Source organism: Myxine glutinosa, chromosome 11, assembly GCF_964187855.1.
Source record: "Myxine glutinosa chromosome 11, kmMyxGlut1.1, whole genome shotgun sequence".
Classification (NCBI taxonomy): domain Eukaryota; kingdom Metazoa; phylum Chordata; class Myxini; order Myxiniformes; family Myxinidae; genus Myxine; species Myxine glutinosa.
In genome coordinates, this window is record NC_136271.1 from 99,806,457 (window position 1) to 99,830,079 (window position 23,623).

Consider the following 23,623-nt stretch of genomic DNA (forward strand, 5'->3'; position numbering starts at 1 on the left):
GCATTTGTGGGGTGATACTACTAAAAGGAAGTCTTACTACTTGTTTAAAGTCATCAATAGTGCTGCTTTGCAACAATCTCTGCTATGAAACCCCCAAGGGGGGTTATCACATGTCGACAGGTCTGAGCTTCAAGATGGCCAGACCTGGCAACAGATTCTTGGGCCAATTTGCACTGCCAACCTATGGTTGAGGCCTTCCAGTTCTTGGCAAAGCTCTTATGTCTTCTGTTGCAGAGTTTATGCTCGCAACGCGGAAGTGTCATTTTATAGGGAGCTTCCTGGCGGAATCGTTACTGGACGTTGACGCGTACATTTTCCGTTGTTTTTCCTGGTTGTGGACGTTCGTGAACACAGACACTGACAACAATCCGTTGTTCAATGGTGTAATTTGTGTGTCACCCATAGTTCACGTTCACCCAATCTGAAAAAAGACACAAAGCACACAAAGGCAATGTCAATTTTTCCAAAGGGTGACAAGACATTGTGGCCCAACTTCAGACATAAAGAATGTACAATGAGGTTGATGAACCTTCAATTTCTCACGGTGTTTCCATGCTCTAGCTAAATACTTGTCACATTGATGCCATAGCACCTTGTTATTTGTATGGAAGCCTCTGGGACAGGTAGTCAGGTACACAGCTATTTCAGGATTCGTACCTGCTTTGACATCTTAATCTATATACATATTTTCAAGTGTTTGAGTGTTTCGCTGTGTGCTTATGCGTTTGTCCATTATTCTTTCATGGCCGATCCATAGCACCTAGAAGCCCCAAATTTTGGGTGAAGGTACTTCAGATTCTGGGAGAGGATTCAAGCTACCATACGTTAGCATTGACATTCATTTTGAGGCTACCAACTGAGCTATAGAGTGCATATTAGTATGTGGGGTCAGGTAGTGTTTCTGCCAGTCAGCAGGCAATTGTAACCACCATAAGACCAATCACTCCATCGCTTTTCAATGTCCAAAAATGTCTGTCAGAAGGATGAGGGATGACACAGCAGAGAGTAGAGTCATCAGCAAATAGATAAAGAGGATTTTCCAGAAAGTCAGACAGATCATTGATGAAGATTTGAAATTAAATGGGGGTGAGAACACTGCTTTGCGGTACTCCAGCCTTGACAGGGAGAGGAGAAGAAAGGGTTCTGTTGAGAGCCGCACGTTGGCTACGACAGTGGAGGAAGTCAGTAATCCAAGAGTGGAGTTGGCCTTGGATTCCATATGCAGACAGTTTGGAGAGCAAGGCAGGATGCCAGACTGTATTGAAAGCTTGAGATATTGTCAAGAGAGTTTGAGTGTTTATGATCTCATGTCCGATAATGCGGGGCCTCCATCCATTGGTGTGAGAGTAGTAGTAGCATGTCCAAGGTAGAGTGACCAGGTCTGAATATGAATTGATGATCTGAAATGAAGCCATTAGAGAAAAGGAATGATTTTATATCAACTGCAATGAGGATCCCATGACCTTGCTGATGTTTGGAAGGAAGCTAATTGATCTGTAGTTGATGGGGATCTGTTTTTGCACCTTTTTAATGTAATGCTGTGATGTTGGCTGATTTCCAAGTAGATGTAACATGACATGTGGTAAATTACAGGGTGAAAAGTGCAGAGAGAGAAAGTGCAAGATGAGCAGAGCAGGTTTTTAGGATGTGGGAGCTGATGCTATCTTGTCCAGTTGCAAAGTCAAAGTCGAGGGGTTGCCAGAAACTTTTTCCACCTCCTCAGGTGCAAAAGACACAGAGTCCAGGAACAATTGGGAATGACTGGAAAGGTTGGATACAGAGAAAGAGAGAGAGAGAGAGAGAGAGAGAGAGAGAGAGAGAGAGAGAGAGAGAGAGAGAGAGAGGGGGGTTGGGGACACAATATTTTGAAGCAAACACAGAATTGAGGCATTCGGCCTTCTCACGAGCGGAGTCGGCTGTGGTGCCATTTAAGGTGAGGGAAGAGATGAAAGCGGGGGGGGGGGGGGGGGGGGATACCCCCGAGACAGACTTGATAAGGTGCCACCAGATTTTAGAGGAGGGAGACAAGCTTGAAAGCTCATTCTTGAGGTTGGATAGATGTTGTTTTCTGGTTCTCATGAGAGTAGACACAGTCGTTGCGGGCTTTGTGGAATGTTCTGAGGTTGCCTTTGGTTGAATTTACCTACCAGGAGGAGAATGACAGTTATTTTAACACAACCGTGTAACCACAGGATTCAGAGTACCAAGAGCGGGAGGATGGGTAAAACAATATAAGACGAGATGGGATGAATCTATGCATAAGAGGGAGCAGGTTTCTGTTGAAGAATTCCGAGGCTGAATTAATATCAGGTGCGGTAGAAATAGGAGACCGGTCCTGAAGTGCGATGGCTGATTGCAGTCCCTGCCAGTTTGCCTGAGTGAACTGCCAGACTCGCCACCACTGAGCCTGTTCTCTGAGAATGGCCAGAGATGTTGACCTTCACAAGCACATGATCAGATGAACCAATTGGAACAGAAGCCGAGCAACATACATTGGTGGGGAAGTTGATCATCCCCAAATCCAGAAGGGATGACTTTGCATTGGGGGAGATCCAGGTGGGAAAATTTACGGATTGAGTCAGTCCCATGGAATCACAGAAGTCCTTCGCAGAATTGCCGTAGCTGGTAAAACAGGTACCAACACCCAGCCAATTCACACGGTATGGTGACTGTTGACGTCATCACATATGAGGAAGAGAGAGCTTTGACGAGTTACTAAAAGTTGGTCCATATCGTCTGAGAGAGGACTGTAGATGGAGTCGTCACTGTTGGGAGGATGGTACAATACACAGAGAAACGAGGTGGGAGCAGAAGGGATGTCACAGCCAGAGTTACTCCTGGGATTTGGGTGGTGTAAGAGCAGTGCACAGAGAGTGAGAAATATATAGCGCAACTCCGCTGCCAGGACGGGGTTCAGGTCGATCAAACCGGAAGAGACAATACCAAGGAAGAGACATGAAGGAGTCAGGGACACCATGAATGGATGTAAAGGGAAACACAGCCTTTGCAAAATTGACACCTCAGGATTGCGAGACTGGATAACCTGCGACATACTTCCTGGGTGGGGTGGTGGTGAGAATGTTTTTGGTTGGTGGCACGGAGAAAAACATTTGGCTGTAAGTGAAAGAGGAGGTTGGATGAACTATGTGTTTGGAGTGAGGAGGTTTGGGAAATAATCCTTGTCAAGGAGAAAAGGAAGAGATTTTGATGAAGAAGAAGAATGCATGGATTGTTCCTGATCGAGTAAATAAGCAGAGCAAGGCATTTTAAGATGTATTTTCGAAGCGTTTTTAAAATGTTGTGAAGACGTTTCAATGAATGTTTTTGGTTTTTATTTAATTTTTTTATTAATGACTTATTTAATTAAATTTCTAAAAGATACATCTTCGGATGAAGCACTAGTGGTTTAGTTATGGTATAAGCCAATTGGTTAAGAAAATATTTTATAATAATCTTTTATTGATTTTAATTATGCAATTAATCAATCAATTATTGTACACCTCTCCCTCCCAATACAGTCTGGACATCCAACTCAATGAAGTGGAACATTTTATTCAGATTGGGGATATTGCGAAGAAGGGATAAAAAAGAACCACCTTTGAGGCCATTTTTCCCCACAGAGAGGGCGTTGGGCTTTTTTGGGCACCGTGGTCCCCTTTTTGAAGCAATGTTTTGCTGATGCCCTCCCTGCCGCCAACCCTGTTAGTCACCTCTTACGACACAGGGACCTCTTGCGACACAGGGACCTCTTGCGACACAGGGACCTCTTGCGACACAGGGACCTCTTGCGACACAGGGACCTCTTGCGACACAGGGACCTCTTGCGACACAGGGACCTCTTGCGACACTGGGAATTACCAGTGAACTGGTACTCAATTTGCCAATGACAGGCTGAGTTAACCCCCCTGGCATTAATTCAGCGATGGACCGGGATTCAGACCCAGGATCCTGGGATCCCGAGCCGGCACCCCAACCGCTAAGCCAACACCAGGCTTATTGCGAAGAAGGGAAAGGGAAAATGGAATATTAAAATGTGGAACTGAGCACTGAGATTGGTTTGGATTTTGTTTTTCTCGATGTCGTTGTCGTTGGCTGTTGGGGTTCTTCCTGTTTTATCCATGTGAAGAAGGAGATAAATTTTGTTTGAATTTTTGCGAGAGTTGGGGAAATGGATTGAGCTCAGGGATCAGAAGTAACAATAACTGGAATAAGAACAGCGAAAACGAAGAAGATGCAAAAAACACGGAGTGAAGCACACTTGACTCGACTATCACAGATACTACTAGGCCTCACCCAAACCAACACAGCAGGACACGATTGGGGTCAGAAAAATTCCCGAAAAACGTGAATAGTAAAACAGGAATAAAAACGAAACAGTAAAACACAACGGAAATGGACGGGCCTTGCATTTTGAGATGCTTTCTAGTTTATTTAGCATTTTCATGTGTATTTAGTCTGGCTATTCTCCAAAAGAGATTATTCAACATGTTTAATGTCGAGTCATTGCCTTTGGCTACAGGACAGAATGCTCATGATCATTCAGCAATTCATAGCCATTTTGAACCGACTCATCGCCATCATCATTATATTCGTTGAACGACCTTTTCCCCTATTTTAGGAGGTTGATCGATGAACGACATGCCTCCATTTTGTTCTTTTATTTGCAACTTCTTCCTGCAGACCTAATCTTTTCATCGTTGTTCAAACATCACTACCATGTTTTCTTGCCCTTTTCCATTTGCATCAACACTTACTATCTTCTTAATGGGTTAATCTTCCGTCTTGACTACATGACCAAACCATCTCGGCCTTCTCTTTCTCAATTCCATCAACATGCTGCATTTACTTTTGAAATTTTCTAAGATTTCATTCTGCCGTTTATCTTTCCATGAAATACAACACAGGAATCGTCATATCCTCATCTCTGTTCTTTCTATTCTTCTTTTGTCGTCCATCTTCATGGCTCAATTTTCGCTCCCAGACAATTGGGCAGTACACGCACACAGGCTAAATACACACTTGCCTTTACTTCCCATGTCACACACTTTTTTGTTAGGATATTTCCTAACTTGATCCATTTATTCCAAGCTACTTTTATCCTAGTCCTCACAGCCATTTCTGCTACCCCACAGACATCCAACATGGCTCATAAATAACAAATATCTCCCATTTTAAACTTATTGCACAATCTAAACACAAAACTTCCTGAAAGGCATGGACAACCAAATTGCGCAGACAGTCTTGTGAATTTCAGGTCGTATGTTCTCCTTCAAGAGAAAAATCAATGATAGCCTACACCTTTGTTCCATTGCACCTGTGAGTGTTGACCACTATCATGATTTTATCCAGAATGCATTCAAGCATAATTGATGTAATTTGCCGCATAACTTGCTTGCGGTAGACTATCAATGCACATAATGTCACCAGTGAACTATTATTTTACCCATTCTTCAACCAAAGGCCCATTAACCATCCTATATATATATATATTAGGGTGGCCCTTATTTTTGAAAGTTTGGAATGTTAAGCTCTCACCCTCTACAACTAGTCCATTTGCCCTGCAAACAAATCAGGCCACATGTCAGCTAAATTCATACATATTTAGAGGTAGTCCAGCACCCTTGAACATTTACCCCTATCGGTCATGTGATTGAGGTCATGTAACACTAAAAACACATATCAAAGATAATACAGCATGTATCACAGAAATAAATAAAACCGTTTGATAAAACATGCTTATGAATAATTAAAATTATTCAAAAAATTATTTAAAAAATTAAAAATAATTAAATTATCAAGGAATTAAAATTCCTTCTACCCCAAACATAATACTCTGTCGAACGTTTTAAATCCCCACACCCCCCCCCCCAAAATAAATAAATAAATAAATAAATAAATAACCAAAAACATTTATTTTCCTTTCTCCACGTGTGTTGTTGTCTCATCCTGTACTTTCTGTCCAGGTGTGCTGTTCGCCCCGCCCCCATTATCTCCTTGCCATCCACCTTTTGCCCTGTTCACGTGACTCGTGGTGGTCCCTCTCGGCTCTCCCCCCATTGGTATTTTGTGCATATAAGATTGTTCACGGTTCTGTTTAAATATTATTTAAATATGTTTAAACTTTCCCCTTCAGTGTTTTATTCAGTGGTATATTACAACACGCTGTTTTTCTTCCGATTTAAAAGGCTTTTCTCAATTTCCTCTCCAACTCCAACTTCAAATCTCCCCACCCTCATTGCTTCTCAATTTCCCCCCTCTCACTCCCCCTCCTCAAAGCGTCCTCCCCGCTTCTTCCCCGTTCAAACTCTCACCTCCATCTCCCCCAACCTTCTGCCTCGCTCTTCCCCCTCCTCAAATAACACCTCATTGTGGCTCACCCAATCACCATCAAACCTTTTGTCCGCCCCATCCTTCCCTTTCTCCGAGCTATTCTGAAATCTCTGACACACCTTCAACAGCTCTCCCTATCTCTTCCACCTCTTCCACATCTTACCCTACCCCTCCTCCCCCCTGTTCTGTATCTGATGCTCCCCCTTCCTCTTCATTAACGGTATGGACCTCAAACATCCGGGGCCTTCGTTCAAACTTAACTGATCTCTCCATACAGGTTGCTTCTGTCAAACCAGACGTGATCTGCTTAACAGAAACTTTCCTCCTTTATGATGTCTCTGATTCCATAGTATCTCTCCCGGGCTACTCCCTCCTCCGGTATGATAGACCTGAGCCTCGTCCTGGAGGCGGGGTTGCTATCTTTATCAAAAACTCTCTTCCTCACTCGCCCTGCACTGCACTCTCTCCACCTCACCCCCAGGAATACCTCTGGCTACGGCTTCCCCTTCGCTCCCACCTCTTGTTCATATGTGTGTTGTACCGTCCACCAAACAGTGATGACTCCATCTACATCTCGCTGTCTGATGATATGGACCAACTTCTATCTACTCATCCCAACTCTCTCTTCCTCATATGTGGTGATTTCAACTGTCATCATGCCAGTTGGCTGGGTGTGGGTACCTCTCTCACCAGCCATGGCTCCTCAGCAAAGGACTTCTGCGACTCACTGGGACTGACACAATCTGTAAATTTCCCGACCCGGATCTCAGTCAACGGAACATCTTCTCTTCTGGACTTGGTTATGACTAACTTCCCTGAAAATGTCTGCTGCTCTTCTTCTGCTCCGATCGGATCATCTGATCATGTCCTTGTTAAAGTGGACATCTCTCTGACCATCCTCAGGGAGCCTGCTCAGCGTCGACGAGTCTGGCATTTCACTCAGGCCAACTGGCACGGTCTTCAAGCAGCCATCAATCATCTGGACTGGTCTCCCATCTCTACCACCTCTGACATCAACTCATCCTGGGAATTCTTCCAAAGTAAATTGCTCTCTCTCATGCACAGATTTATCCCATCTCGTCTTCAGTTGTCATACCCTTCCTCCCATCCATGGTACACTGAATCTTGTGGTGAGGCTGTTGCCCAGAAACAACTTGCCTTCGTCTCCTGGAAAGCAAATCCAACGGAAGGAAATCTCATTTCCTTTCACAAAGCCCGAAACAAGTGTGTGTCCACCCTCAGGAGAGCCAGGAAACAATATCTCTCCGTTCTCAAGACCGAACTCTCTTATCTGTCTCCCTCTTCCAAATCCTGGTGGCGTCTGGTCAAATCCGTTTCTGGTGTTTGTTCCCCCTCCATCCCCTCCCTTACCTCAAACGGCTACACAGCTGACTCCGCACGTGAAAAAGCTGAATGCCTCAACTCTGTGTTTGCCTCTAAATCTTGTGTCCCAAACCCATCCCTCTCTGTTCCCACCATACCCAGTCATACCCTGCTGCTCCTGGACTCCGTGTCCTTTCCTCCTGACAAGGTGGAAAAGTTTCTGTCAACCCTCGACTCTGATTCTGCAACTGGACCCGACGGCATCAGCCCACGGGTCCTAAAATCCTGCTCTGCTGCTCTATCTCACCCTCTCTCTGTTCTCTTCACCCTCTCTTTTGCTCAAGGTCAACTGCCATCTGCTTGGAAATCAGCCAACATCACCGCTTTGCACAAAAAAGGTGCAAAAACAGATCCTAGCAACTACAGACCAATCAGCCTTCTCCCAATTATCAGCAAAGTCATGGAATCCATCATTGCTTCAGATATGAAATCTTTCCTCTTCTCCAATGGCTTGATCTCTGATCATCAATTTGGTTTCAGACCAGGTCACTCTACTCTGGACATGCTGCTTCTGCTGTCTCAACAATGGATGGAGGTCCTCAATGCCAAACAGGAAATTAGAGCTGTCTCCCTCGACATATCACGTGCCTTCGACACGGTCTGGCACCCCGCTCTGCTCACCAAACTCTCCTCCTTTGGTATCCATGGAAATCTCCACGCATGGCTGGCGGACTTCCTCTCTAGTCGTCGTCAACGTGTGGCCCTGAATGGGTTTCTCTCATCTCCTCTTCCTGTTCAGGCTGGAGTTCCCCAAGGCAGTGTTCTGGGCCCCGTGCTTTTTCTGGTCTTCATCAATGATCTCTCTGACTCTCTCGAAAATCCTCTCTATCTCTTTGCTGATGACTCCACTCTCTGCCGCTCCATTCCTCTTCCCTCAGATCGGCAGTCTGCTGCCTCCTCACTCTCTGAAGACCTGGACAAAATCACAGACTGGTCAAACAAGTGGAACATGTCTTTCAATCCTGACAAATCTCACACTCTTACTATGTCTCTCCGAAAAGATCGACTGGACAACCCTCCCATCTACTTTCTCAACAATCCTCTCCAAGAAGTTCTGTCGCTCAAGATTTTGGGTCTCACTATCTGCCATGATCTTTCTTGGGAAAACCACATTTCCAAGCTGGCCTCCAAAGCCAGTCGCCGACTGGGCATCCTCCGTCGTGCAAAGTCCTTCCTAGACACACCTGAGCTCCTCACCACATACAAGGCTTTCATCCGCAGCTCAATGGAATACTGTTCTCCCCTATGGGCCGGTGCAACTGCCTCACACCTAGCTCGGCTTCACGCTGTTGAAACCAAAGCTTTCAGAATCATTGGAATCTCCCGCGATGAAGCTTTCTCTGAGGGCCTTTCACTCACTCACCGCAGGCAGGTAGGTGGTCTTTCTGTCTTCTACCGACTCCTCTCCGGCCTTGCTTCCCCAGCTCTCTCTGTGCTCTGTCCCCCAAATATTCCTACAGGTCGCACAAGATCTGCCAGCAACCCTCTGATGGTTAAACTGCCGAAATCTCGGCTCTCTGCTCACCTTCACTCTTTCATTCCACTTTTTTCCCGCTTCTGGAACAAACTCCCTCACTCCTTTCAATCCCACTCCTCCATCCCGGTCTTTAAAACAGCTGTTCACCACCATCTCTTATCTTCCCCCATCCAAAACCTTGATCTTTTCTACCCCCACTAATTCACCCCAGATCCACCTTGTTTGAAATTCCAACTTCTTTCCTGGAAGTCCTGGCAGTGTCCATATGTTTTATACCTCTCCCACCCCCCATTCCCATGCCTCCCCCCAAAGCCCTCTCTCTCCCACAGATCTCTCAATGTCTCCATGTCTCTTGGTCCCTGCTCTCAAATGTTGCGTTTGTGTCCTTCCCCATCACTCCCCATCTTGTCTACCGCTCCCGATGTTATATGTTTTATGTGTCGGTTTGTCTTTCTGTGTGATTAATGTTCGCTCTTTCACGAGCCTCGATCTTGTATAGAAAAAAAATAAAATAATAATAATAATAATAATAATAATAATAATAATAATAATAAATATATAATAATAAAATAATAAAATCTTGATTCTTGAAGGTGCCTGGACTACCTCTAAATATAAACAGAATTGTATGAAATTTTGACTGCAGTGTTTCTATCCAAAATGGATCACATTTCGGCCAGGAGAACATTCAAATTAACATTTTAAAATTTTCACCCCGTTTAAGGGCCACCCTAATATATATATAAGTTCAAAACACACCTGATCACAAGTGTGCCGCACTGACTGGGTCCTCAGTCGAGGTCCTCAGCATCATCCCGTTTCGGCCCTTCAACCTCGATACGGTCAGCTAAGGTGGGCCAGCAGGGGCACATCCACATCCACATGCAGCAACTACACCTGGATGCGTACATACCCCCACCCCCAGCCAGTGCGAACGCAGACGACAACAACACCTCCGCATCCAGAATCCACAGCACCAAACAAACATGGTGGAACACTCAAACACCCACCTTTATACCCTTCACCACTCACCAACAAAACACACCAGATCATTCATACACACACATACACACATACACACACACACACACACACAACACCAACAAATCAACCACCTACCCTTACAACATACACCACTCAACATACAAAAACACACACTCATGCAAAAATTAATTCATGCAAAAACACACACCCTCACCCACTCACTCATATACACAAAATAAGAAATAATAATAGTAATTAAAAAATAATAAAAAAACACACACAACCAACCTACACCATTCGACATGCCTCCATAAACTTCCTCCATATCCAAAATGAGCCTTTCAAGGCAACCTGGGCCACCTTGTCACACATCCTCCTTCTTTCTGTCCCACACACTCCCAGCCAAGCAAGAAATGCAGAAAAGGAATTGCCAATATACCCTCTACACCCCACCTCAAATGGCTGACACGAAACTCGCCAACCCTTCTCCCGGCACTCTGCCTCCAGCTCACTGTACTTTCCTCTCTTCCTCTCGTGCACCTCCTGCATGTTCTCTTCCCAAGGTACCGACAATCCCCCTAAAATGACCTGTCTTGTTGCACCTGACCAAATGACAATGTCAGGCCGCAACCTTGTCACACAGATCTCCTCTGGGAATACAAATTGTGGCTTTATGTCTGCCACCACCTGCCAATCACAAGCATCTGACAGCCCTCTTGCTTTCCACCTCCTCTTTTTTCCACCTCTTACCACTTGGCCCTCTTTGACAAACCACACCTCTCCCCCATCAGTGTCCTTCTCCACTCTTCTTTCTCTCGACGTCAGCACCTCTTGTTGCACCATCTGCACCACCACCACAACCACCACCACCAGCACCTGATCTTGTCGCCACCTGTATTGTCCTGCTGCCAATGCTACTGAACATGCACTCAGTGCATGCTGCACCGTTCCCACACCTCCACACAAATAACATCTCTCCTCCTGCAACAACCCCCACAATCTCAAGTTTACTGGTGACGGAAGCACATCATACATTGCCCGCAACAGGAAATTCAACAATATTGGCTCCATCCTCCAAATCTCTTGCCACTTCAACATCCTCACCCGCACACCTTCCCACTTAGTCCAAGCACCTTGCTGTGCCTGACCGACTGCTTTCACATATCTCCCCTCCTCTTCCTTTCTTCTCACCGCCCTCTCAACCATCTTCCTCCTCTGTTTCACACATGCCTTTCCCCATCGCTCATGCTTCATCCACCCCAAGCCATGCTTCCCATGCTGGACCATCCCCATGACCTCCTCCTGTTGCAACCGCTCCTCCATCTCGTCTACCTCTGCTCTTGCATTCCACTTCCGACTTCCCTTCTTCTCTGGGAGAGCATTCTTTACCACTGCATCACTTGAATCCCGCAACATCATGAACTCCCACAACCTCACCACCTTAAACGCCTCCGTTAATGATGTCAAGGGAAACTGGAGTTTTCCACCCTGACCATAAAAGGCAATGTTCGTCAAACAGCGTGGCACTCCCAACCACCTCCTCACAAACCCGCTCATCACAACCTCCATCCTCTCTACATGCCCAATCGCAAATATATATACTTCATATATATATATATATATATATATATAATATATATATATATATATATATATATATATATATATATATACATACATACACTCGTATATGTATGTATGTACAGTTGTGGCCAAAAATATTGGAACCCTTGCACTTTTTTCAAATAATGCACCATTTCTTTCAGAAAATTGTTGAAATTAAATAAAAAAATTTAGTATCCACAAATGTATTTCTTTGGTTTGCAGTGGAACAAAACAAGAAAAGCTGAAAAAATTACTAAATATTAGCTTATTAAACACATAAATCCTAAAATGGACCGGACAATATTATAGAAGTTGTTAGACTTTTTAGAAGTTGTTAGAAATAATTAGATTTCAAGCAAGTGATTCTCCTTTACTTTGGAATTGAACTCACCTATGGTGAGTTTCAGGTGCCTGCAATATAAAAATCACAAGTCAGGGCGGTTCACAGTTAATTTGGGGGAGGGGGGGGGGGGTCAGAATCTGGGCTAGCAACACCTATTTCAGTTGGATTTGACATCCAACTCAACAGCCAGTGGGTCAGCCTGGTGCAGTCGCTCAAAGTAAGTGGCCCAGCGGGCCTTCACTTCAGACTCATCTGTCAAGAGGCCACCACCCTCTGCTCTAACCGCAGTACACCTAGGGGCAGGCTTAGGGGAACGCAATGTTTGGGTTCCTCTGTAAGCAGGACGAGAATCGCATGTCAATAAGTGATGCTCTACCCTTTCACAGATTCCTCGCACATAGGCCTCCTTGTCCACCCTCAGCGAGCGTACAGTTTTATGCCTCAGCTCCCGAAACAGTTCAGCTCTGCCATCGAGCCTGGCACTGCGACTCTGGTCGGTGGTCTCAAGCGTCTCCTGAGAGACAAAGTTCTTCTTCGCCTAAAGGTGGGTTCCAAGACAGCCACAGGAAACATCAAGGATGGTGGTCTTGAAGGCACACCACAACTTCTCAGGATCCCCTGAAGCATCCAGACCCCCCAAAACCCCACTCAAGCTGCTCGCAAACTCCTCAGCTACCCTCTCCTCCTTGAGCTTGCCCACATCCAGCCTAGGCTGGGATGATAACATTCTCTTGGATTTGAGCTGCAACTTCAGAGTTGCTACAACAAGCCTGTGGTCATTGTTGAGGAACTGAGCACTCCGGTAGGACCTGCAGTTCCGGAGCATCCGCCATCGACCATCAATGAGCACGTGGTCAATCTCCTTCGCCACACCACCAGCATTGGAATACCAAGTTCAGCGATGAGGCTGTGGGCGCTGAAATAATGAGCCAGCCACCCTAAGACCATGACTTCTTGCAAAGCCGAGGAAATTTGTGCTATTCTGGTTCACAGTCCCGGACCCATGGGGACCAACACATGCCTCATAACCATCCCTGGCAGTGCCAGTTGATACATTGAAATCCCCCAAGACTAGAAGAGTATCTCTCCTGGGGCACTGATCAACCACAGACCCGAGCGTGGCGTAGAATGCCTCCTTCACAGTGACATCACTTTCCTCAGTTGGAGCATATACAGAGACCAGGGAAATGACACCCAAAGAGTGACGAATCCTCAGTCTCATAATACGCTCGTTAACCAGTGTTACCTCGACTATCATGGGAGTCAGCTTATTGGACACAGCTGTAGCAACTCCTTGGGCATGGTAACCGTCAAAGGGACCAGACCAGAAGTAAGTGTAACCGCCCACCATGATCTCACCACTATCCGACCTCCGAACCTCAGAAAGTGCTGCAACACTGATGTTCAAACGCTGGAGCTCAGATGATAGCAGAGACAGGTGATCATCCTCTTAGACTGAGAACGTTCCAGGCACCCACCCGAAGGGACCGCCGAAGGTTAATTTAAGGAGATTGTTGCCTGGTGGACGACACCTCAGCACCACCCCGACGCACACCTCCACAACCCAACCCAGAAAAGGATCCCGTGCTTTGCCTCCTATTATCAATGAATGGGGTCCTGAAGGCTTTGCCCAAATCCGGTCATCCGGTGAGCTGCGCTGAGAAGGACAGCTGTACAGGAGGCACTCCCACAGAGTGGGGGTTTTTTTTCATTGTGTTCTTTGTGCATGTTGTGGAATGACATGTTTTTATGGTGGCCAGAGTGCAAATCCTGCCACAAACAAAATGGTCTCAAATTGAAAAGGCCGCATTTTTTAGTGTAACACAATTGACCTTTTTTAAGTCCATGAAATAATTTAAATTGATTGGCTCCCTGAAACTGTACACGTAATTGGGGACGGGTATTTTTGCGAGTTCTTAATATGGATGAATTTCTGACTTCCCCCTCCCCTTGTTTCTCTAGTTCCACCATATGCTCCACAACTGCCCCTACCTTTCATAATTCCTTTTCTCTTCCCTAATTCCCCTTCTCTTTCAGAATCTCCTGACCTTCCTTAACTCCCTTCTTTTCCCTAATTCTCCTTCTCTTCTCTAATTCCACTCTGTTGCCTATTTCCCATTCTCTTCCCAAATTCCCCTACCTTCCCCAATTCCCTTTCTATTCCCTAACCCCCTTCTCTTCTCTAATTCCCCTGCTCTTCTCTAATAACCCCCTCCTCTTCTCCAATGGCTTGATCTCTGAGCATCAATTTGGTTTCAGACCTGGTCACTCTACACTGGACATGCTGCTTCTGCTTTCTCAACAATGGATGGAGGTCCTCAATGCCAAACAGGAAATTAGAGCTGTCTCCCTTGACATTTCACGTGCCTTCGATACGGTCTGGCACCCTGCTCTGCTCACCAAACTCTCCTCCTTTGCTATCCATGGAAATCTCCACGCATGGCTGGCGGACTTCCTCTCTGGTCGTAGTCAACGTGTGGCCCTGAATGGGTTTCTCTCATCTCCTCTTCCTGTTCAGGCTGGAGTTCCCCAAGGTAGTGTTCTGGGCCCTGTGCTTTTTCTGGTCTTCATCAATGATCTCTCTGACTCTCTTGAAAATCCTCTCTATCTCTTTGCTGACGACTCTACTCTCTGTCGCTCCATTCCTCATCCCTCAGATCGGCAGTCTGCAGCCTCCTCACTCTCTGCAGACCTGGACAAAATCACAGACTGGGCAAACAAATGGAACATGTCTTTCAATCCTGATAAATCTCACACTCTTACGATGTCTCTCCGAAAAGACCGACTGGAAAACCCTCCCATCCACTTTCTGAATAATCCTCTCCAAGAAGTTCTGTCACTCAAGCTTTTGGGTCTCACTATTTGCCATGATCTATCCTGGGAAAACCACATTTCAAATCTGGCCTCCAAAGCCAGTCGCCGACTGGGCATCCTCCGTCGTGCGAAGTCCTTCCTTGGCACACCTGAGCTCCTCACCACATACAAGGCTTTCATCCGCAGCTCTATGGAATACTGCTCTCCCCTCTGGTCTGGTGCTCCTGCCTCACACCTAGCCCGTCTTCACGCTGTTGAAACCAAAGCGTTCAGAATCATTGGAATCTCCCGCGATGAAGCTAACTCCAAGGGCCTTTCACTCACTCACCGCAGGCAGGTTGGTGGTCTTTCCGTCTTCTACCGACTCCTCTCTGGCCTTGCCCCCCCCAGCCCTCTCTGGGCTCTGTCCCCCAAATATTCCTACAGGTCGCACAAGATCTGCCTGCAACCCTCTTATGGTCAAACTGCCAAAATCAAGACTTTCTGCTCACCTTCACTCCTTCATTCCTCTTTTCTCCCGCCTCTGGAACAAACTCCCTCACTCTCTTCAATCCCACTCCACCCTCCAGGTCTTTAAAACAGCTGTTCACCACCATCTCTTATGCTCCCCCATCGAAAACCTTGATCTTTTCTACCTCCGCTAATTTCGGTCCCCTTGTGTTTTATACCTCCCCCCCCCCCCCTCCCCCTCCCACGCCTCCTGCCCCCAAGCCCCCTCCCTCCCACACTTCTCCCTGCTCTCAAATGTTGTGGTTGTGATGCTTCCCCTTCTCTCCCCATCTTGTCTTCTGGTCCTTTTTTTTTTTTTTTTTTTTTTTTTTTTGTATACAAGATCGAGGCTCGTGAAAGAGCGAACATTAATCACACAGAAAGACAAACCGACACATAAAACATATAACATAGGGAGCGGTAGACAAGATGGGGAGAGAGGGGGAAGGACACAAACACAACATTTGAGAGCAGGGACCGAGAGACATGGAGACATCGAGAGATCTGAGAGAGGGCGAGGGCTTTGGGGGGGGGGGGCGTGGGAAGGGGGCAGTGGGAGAGGTATAAAACATATGGACACTGCCAGGACTTCCAGGAAAGAAGTTGGAATTTCAAACAAGGTGGATCTGGGGTGAATTAGCGGGGGTAGAAAAGATCAAGGTTTTGGATGGGGGAAGAAAGGAGATGGTGGTGAACAGCTGTTTTAAAGACCTGGAGGGAGGAGTGGGATTGAAGGGAGTGAGGGAGTTTGTTCCAGAGGCGGGAGAAAAGAGGAATGAAAGAGTGAAGGTGAGCGGAGAGCCGAGATTTCGGCAGTTTAACCATCAGAGGGTTGCTGGCAGATCTTGTGCGACCTGTAGGAATATTTGGGGGACAGAGCACAGAGAGAGCTGGGGGTGCAAGGCCGGAGAGGAGTCGGTAGAAGACAGAAAGACCACCTACCTGCCTGCGGTGAGTGAGTGAAAGGCCCTCAGAGATAGCTTCATCGCGGGAGATTCCAATAATTCTGAAAGCTTTGGTTTCAACAGCGTGAAGCCGAGCTAGGTGTGAGGCAGGAGCACCGGCCCATAGGGGAGAACAGTATTCCATTGAGCTGCGGATGAAAGCCTTGTATGTGGTGAGGAGCTCAGGTGTGCCGAGGAAGGACTTCGCACGACGGAGGATGCCCAGTCGGCGACTGGCTTTGGAGGCCAGCTTGGAAATGTGGTTTTCCCAAGAAAGATCATGGCAGATAGTGAGACCCAAAATCTTGAGCGACAGAACTTCTTGGAGAGGATTGTTGAGAAAGTAGATGGGAGGGTTGTCCAGTCGATCTTTTCGGAGAGACATAGTAAGAGTGTGAGATTTGTCAGGATTGAAAGACATGTTCCACTTGTTTGACCAGTCTGTGATTTTGTCCAGGTCTTCAGAGAGTGAGGAGGCAGCAGACTGCCGATCTGAGGGAAGAGGAATGGAGCGGCAGAGAGTGGAGTCATCAGCAAAGAGATAGAGAGGATTTTCGAGAGAGTCAGAGAGATCATTGATGAAGACCAGAAAAAGCACGGGGCCCAGAACACTGCCTTGGGGAACTCCAGCCTGAACAGGAAGAGGAGATGAGAGAAACCCATTCAGGGCCACACGTTGACGACGACTAGAGAGGAAGTCCGCCAGCCATGCGTGGAGATTTCCATGGATACCAAAGGAGGAGAGTTTGGTGAGCAGAGCGGGGTGCCAGACCGTGTCGAAGGCACGTGATATGTCGAGGGAGACAGCTCTAATTTCCTGTTTGGCATTGAGGACCTCCATCCATTGTTGAGACAGCAGAAGCAGCATGTCCAGAGTAGAGTGACCTGGTCTGAAACCAAATTGATGATCAGAGATCAAGCCATTGGAGAAGAGGAAAGATTTCATATCAGAAGCAATGATGGATTCCATGACTTTGCTGATAATTGGGAGAAGGCTGATTGGTCTGTAGTTGCTAGGATCTGTTTTTGCACCTTTTTTGTGCAAAGCGGTGATGTTGGCTGATTTCCAAGCAGATGGCAGTTGACCTTGAGCAAAAGAGAGGGTGAAGAGAACAGAGAGAGGGTGAGATAGAGCAGCAGAGCAGGATTTTAGGACCCGTGGGCTGATGCCGTCGGGTCCAGTTGCAGAATCAGAGTCGAGGGTTGACAGAAACTTTTCCACCTTGTCAGGAGGAAAGGACACGGAGTCCAGGAGCAGCAGGGTACGACTGGGTATGGTGGGTACAGAGAGGGATGGGTTTGGGACACAAGATTTAGAGGCAAACACAGAGTTGAGGCATTCAGCTTTTTCACGTGCGGAGTCAGCTGTGTAGCCGTTTGAGGTAAGGGAGGGGATGGAGGGGGAACAAACACCAGAAACGGATTTGACCAGACGCCACCAGGATTTGGAAGAGGGAGACAGATAAGAGAGTTCGGTCTTGAGAACGGAGAGATATTGTTTCCTGGCTCTCCTGAGGGTGGACACACACTTGTTTCGGGCTTTGTGAAAGGAAATGAGATTTCCTTCCGTTGGATTTGCTTTCCAGGAGACGAAGGCAAGTTGTTTCTGGGCAACAGCCTCACCACAAGATTCCGAGTACCATGGACGGGAGGAAGGGTATGACAACTGAAGACGAGATGGGATAAATCTGTGCATGAGAGAGAGCAATTTACTTTGGAAGAATTCCCAGGATGAGTTAATGTCAGAGGTGGTAGAGATGGGAGACCAGTCCAGATGATTGATGGCTGCTTGAAGACCGTGCCAGTTGGCCTGAGTGAAATGCCAGACTCGTCTACGCTGAGCAGGCTCCCTGAGGATGGTCAGAGAGATGTCCACTTTAACAAGGACATGATCAGATGATCCGATCGGAGCAGAAGAAGAGCAGCAGACATTTTCAGGGAAGTTGGTCATAACCAAGTCCAGAAGAGAAGATGTTCCGTTGACTGAGATCCGGGTCGGGAAATTGACAGATTGTGTCAGTCCCAGTGAGTCGCAGAAGTCCTTTGCTGAGGAGCCATGGCTGGTGAGAGAGGTACCCACACCCAGCCAACTGGCATGATGACAGTTGAAATCACCACATATGAGGAAGAGAGAGTTGGGATGAGTAGATAGAAGTTGGTCCATATCATCAGACAGCGAGATGTAGATGGAGTCATCACTGTTTGGTGGACGGTACAACACACATATGAACAAGAGGTGGGAGCGAAGGGGAAGCCGTAGCCAGAGGTATTCCTGGGGGTGAGGTGGAGAGAGTGCAGTGCAGGGCGAGTGAGGAAGAGAGTTTTTGATAAAGATAGCAACCCCGCCTCCAGGACGAGGCTCAGGTCTATCATACCGGAGGAGGGAGTAGCCCGGGAGAGATACTATGGAATCAGAGACATCATAAAGGAGGAAAGTTTCTGTTAAGCAGATCACGTCTGGTTTGACAGAAGCAACCTGTATGGAGAGATCAGTTAAGTTTGAACGAAGGCCCCGGATGTTTGAGGTCCATACCGTTAATGAAGAGGAAGGGGGAGCATCAGATACAGAACAGGGGGGAGGAGGGGTAGGGTAAGATGTGGAAGAGGTGGAAGAGGTAGGGAGAGCTGTTGAAGGTGTGTCAGAGATTTCAGAATAGCTCGGAGAAAGGGAAGGATGGGGCGGACAAAAGGTTTGATGGTGATTGGGTGAGCCACAATGAGGTGTTATTTGAGGAGGGGGAAGAGCGAGGTAGAAGGTTGGGGGAGATGGAGGTGAGAGTTTGAAGGGGGAAGAAGCGGGGAGGACACTTTGAGGAGGGGGAGTGAGCGGGGGGAAATTGAGAAGCAATGAGGGTGGGGAGATTTGAAGGGGAGGGGTGAGGGGGGAGTTTGGGAGGGAAGGGACAAGGGGAGGGATTTGAAAGGGATGGGATATGGGGGAGATTTGGAGGGGAGGGGTGAGGCAGGAGTCTAGGAGGGGAGGGGCGAGGGGGCGTCTTGGCGGGGAGGGGTGAGGGGGTAGTTTAGGAGGGAGGGGGCAAGGGGGGAGATTTGAAAGGGATGGGTGATGGGGAAGATTTGGAGGGGAGGGGTGATGGGGAAGATTTGGAGGGGAGGGGTTATGGGGAAGATTTGGAGGGGAGGGGTGAGATTGGATTTTTGAAAGTGTACGATTTATGGGAAACGAACATTTATTGCAAAATGAGTTTCTTGTGATCTTCGAGTTAAAAATACGTTTAAGGACGCTGGATGGAGGATGGAGTGCAGGAGAGTTTAGGGAATGTAGAAAAAAGGCACTATAGGAGATGGATATTTTTTTTGGGATGAATTAATTTGGTGAGCAAGTCGAAAGCAGCCTTTTAAAGAAGAAGAAGAAAAAGGTGTTATAAAATATGACGGAATACATAACTTGAGGGGAAAGTGTAAACATTGAAGGTTAATGAGTGAAAACTATCTGGGGAAATGGGGGAGAAACACGTGGTCGAAGAACGAAACAACGAATAAGAATGAATAAACGAATGAGAACAGAGAAGGAAATGTTTTTTTTTTTTTTGTTTTTTTTTGAGTTGAGATTTACACAAGGAAGTAGGCTATGGGTGAAAAGCCTGGGAATACAGAGAACGAAAGTTATTGGATCACAAACGACGGACCACTGAGAGAAAAACAAAGCCTCAAGGTTGTACAGTGCACACTGTACAAGGCCTTGCTCGCGACACGGCAAACAGACGATCAATTTATGAAAGATAAACACCGAGAAACAACCAAAGTTGCACACAATAACTTCACACACCGAAAGATAAATACAGTTTCGACAAAATACAATTGTGAACAGACTTAACTTCGAAAAACGTGGAGACCGTGTGGAGCTTCGAAAATCCCTGCCGCCGTCTCCAAGATCTCGCGAGATCTTCAAGATCTTTTTGTATATTTTGTTTGTCTGGTTGATTTGTTTGTGAAATATATGTTAGCTCTTTCACGAGCCTGGATTCAGTATACAAAAAAAAAAAAATTCCCCTTCTCTGCCATAATTCCTAATCTTTTCCCAACCTTATGACCCTTTTCTCCCTATTTCTCCCATACCTTCCCTAATTTCCTTACTATTCCCTATAATCCCCTTTTTTCTCTAATTCCCTTCTCTTGCCTATTTCCCTTTCTCTTCCCTAATTCCCCTACCTTCCCTAAATCACTTTATATTCCCTAACCGCCTTCTCTTCTCCAATTCCCCTTCTCTGCCATAATTCCTAATCTTTTCCCAACCTTATGACCCTTTTCTCCCTATTTCTCCCATACCTTCCCTATATTTCTTTCCCTCTCTTTTTTTCTTTATTTTTGTTCTCCTACTTCCTTCCCCTTTACCTCAATTTATACTTTCTAATTCTCCCCCTCCTCCCCAATTATCTCTCCCCATACATGGCATATGACTATTATCGAGATGACTGCCCATGCAAACAGTGGGGTACATCACATTCATACCTTCCTGGAGAGGTTTAACTCATGCTTGTGATTGGATTATGAGATCGACATCCTTGAATATCATCTCAGATGTGATGCTGGGTATATTAGGAGGTGTCCCATGCAAGTCACCATGTACATATCATATGGTACGGATTAAATTCAGTGTTGTGTGTCAAACCTGTCATGATCCCAAATTGTCCCTTTCCTTCCTCCTCCCTCTTTTCTTTTTCATGGACCAAGAGGTTAAATACTCCCATCTTGAAGTTACAATGCATGGCGTTTCCATGGACCATTCCCCCATTCATCCTCTCCTGCCCCTCATTCCTCCCCACACCCAATGTTTGTCCAATTCTGCCTCGATCTTGGCCTACAACTCTGCTGTTGGGATTTCCCCCTCTCTCTACTGTTCCATATGTTATGTTGCGTACTGATCCATTCAGTGTACTTCTTCCTCGAGCCATTTTTAATATACTGTAGGTTAGAATTGTTTTACACAGAGACCAGTTTTGTAGTCCAGATAGTATTTTGCATAATTGGAAGAACTAGGACGTGCCCGTACGTGGGTGCCCGTTCCTTGCCAAAAAAAAAAAAAAAAATGTCTTCGCCCATGCATGCATGGGCGTGCCCATGGGCCCATGGGCGTGCCCGTAAGTGCGTGATGTGACCGTACAATGAATGTATCGTCCCGACGCCGCAGCTCGGATGGCGCTGCAGTTAATCGGGCCTGTATCGGCAGAGTTATTATAAACGTGTACTACAATCGATCGTACCTTACAGCGTCTGCTCGCCACGTTCAGCATCAGTACGTCGTCACTATGACTATCCGTAAGTCCGGAAGTGACGTCCTCATTTGACTGTCCGGAAGGTCGCATATCGCAGTTACGATGAATCGCAAATTAGTTTTAATTAGTTTTAAAACATAGTTTAACGCCAACGTAGCGCCAACATAGTTTGCCAACGTGAAATAAATGAATACGCTCTCAAATGTGCCGTCCGAGGCAGAGTCTGTTCGCCACGTTCGGCACACGTGATAGCTCGCTGCTCTCTGATTGGTTGAATCGTTTTTTGGACATAGCTCGGTAACTACTTCTCCGATTAATATGAAACCTTGAAAAGGCACATCCTCAGGTCCCCAGCAATATATCTGGCAAGTTTCAAGTATATCGGACCCGTGATTGTCGAGAAACAGCGGTCACAGACAAACACACACACACACACACACACACACACACACACACACACACACACACACACACACACACACACACACACACACACAGAGATTACTGGAATTATAGATAGTTGGAAGAATGGTCTGCAACTCACAGCTGCTGATCTTTGACGTGAAAGATAGAGGAAGGGAGAATGTGAGGGGGTTACGGACCCTGAGGGAGAGGGTGAATCGGGTGGTCCTAAGTAAACTTATTATTGCAAAGTCAAGAATGGTCAGGAACACAAACAGAAAACAAGAAAAAGAGCAATCGGAGATTGCAAACCCTCGCCAGGATGTATTTTCAGTGGTTTATTAAGGCTTTTGTGTTAAAACAAATATGGCGGCCGAACCACGTGACCTACGACGTCATAATTACCATTAAAATATTATACAGGTGGACTTGCACCTATTGTGAAATTTTCCTGTTAATCGGACCAACGGTTGCAGAGAAAATCATATTTATTCTGTGCGGACAAACAGACAGACAGACAAACAGACAGACAGACAGACAAACAGACAAACAAACGGAATGAAATGCAATCCCCTCTCCTCTGGCGAGGGTAAAAATACATGAAAAAAAGGATTTCATTTGTTTGGTACTTTGACAAGAGATAGTGTGAAAAACGACAGAAAAGAACAAACAAACAAGAAACCTTGATGGTTTGAGCATGCGGACACCAATAGCTTGAGCAATCAGCCGGAACTCTCGCATGCGTTTTCAGTGTTTCTCACTATTGTACAGACAAAAGGAAAGTATTGCAAGCAAATTTACCAGAACTAACCAAAATATAACAGCGAGACATAATGGAGTTGGGGAAGAAATGATATCTGATGATAATTGCATTGCTGGGTTCATGGACATCTTCCTCTCATCCAATGAGCCAGATATCCCGAGGCAAGCCAGGCCGAAAGGAAGAACTGGGAAAGAACATTGGGTGCAGCTCGTGGCAAATAGATTGGGTTTACGACTAATACGTCCGTTGCGTGCACGAACACGATAGTGAAAAACCAACTGAGCAAAACTTTCTAAATACAACAAAGCACACTGGTAAACCCGATGGTTATCATAGACAAAGACTGGACCAGACTGGTAAACCTGGTGGTTATCATAGACAAAGACTGGACCAGACTGGTAAACCTGGTGGTTATCATAGACAAAGACTGGACCAGACTGGTAAACCTGGTGGTTATCATAGACAAAGACTGGACCAGACTGGTAAACCTGGTGGTTATCATAGACAAAGACTGGACCAGACTGGTAAACCTGGTGGTTATCATAGACAAAGACTGAACCTTACTGGTAAACCTGATGGTTATCATAGACAAAGACTGAACCATACTGGTAAACCTGATGGTTATCATAGACAAAGACTGGACCAGACTGGTAAACCTGGTGGTTATCATAGACAAAGACTGGACCAGACTGGTAAACCTGGTGTTTATCATAGACAATGACTGGACCAGACTGGTAAACCTGGTGGTTATCATACACAAAAACTGGACCAGACTGGTAAACGTGATGGTGATCATAGACAAAGACTGGACCAGACTGGTAAACCTGATGGTGATCATAGACAAAGACTGGA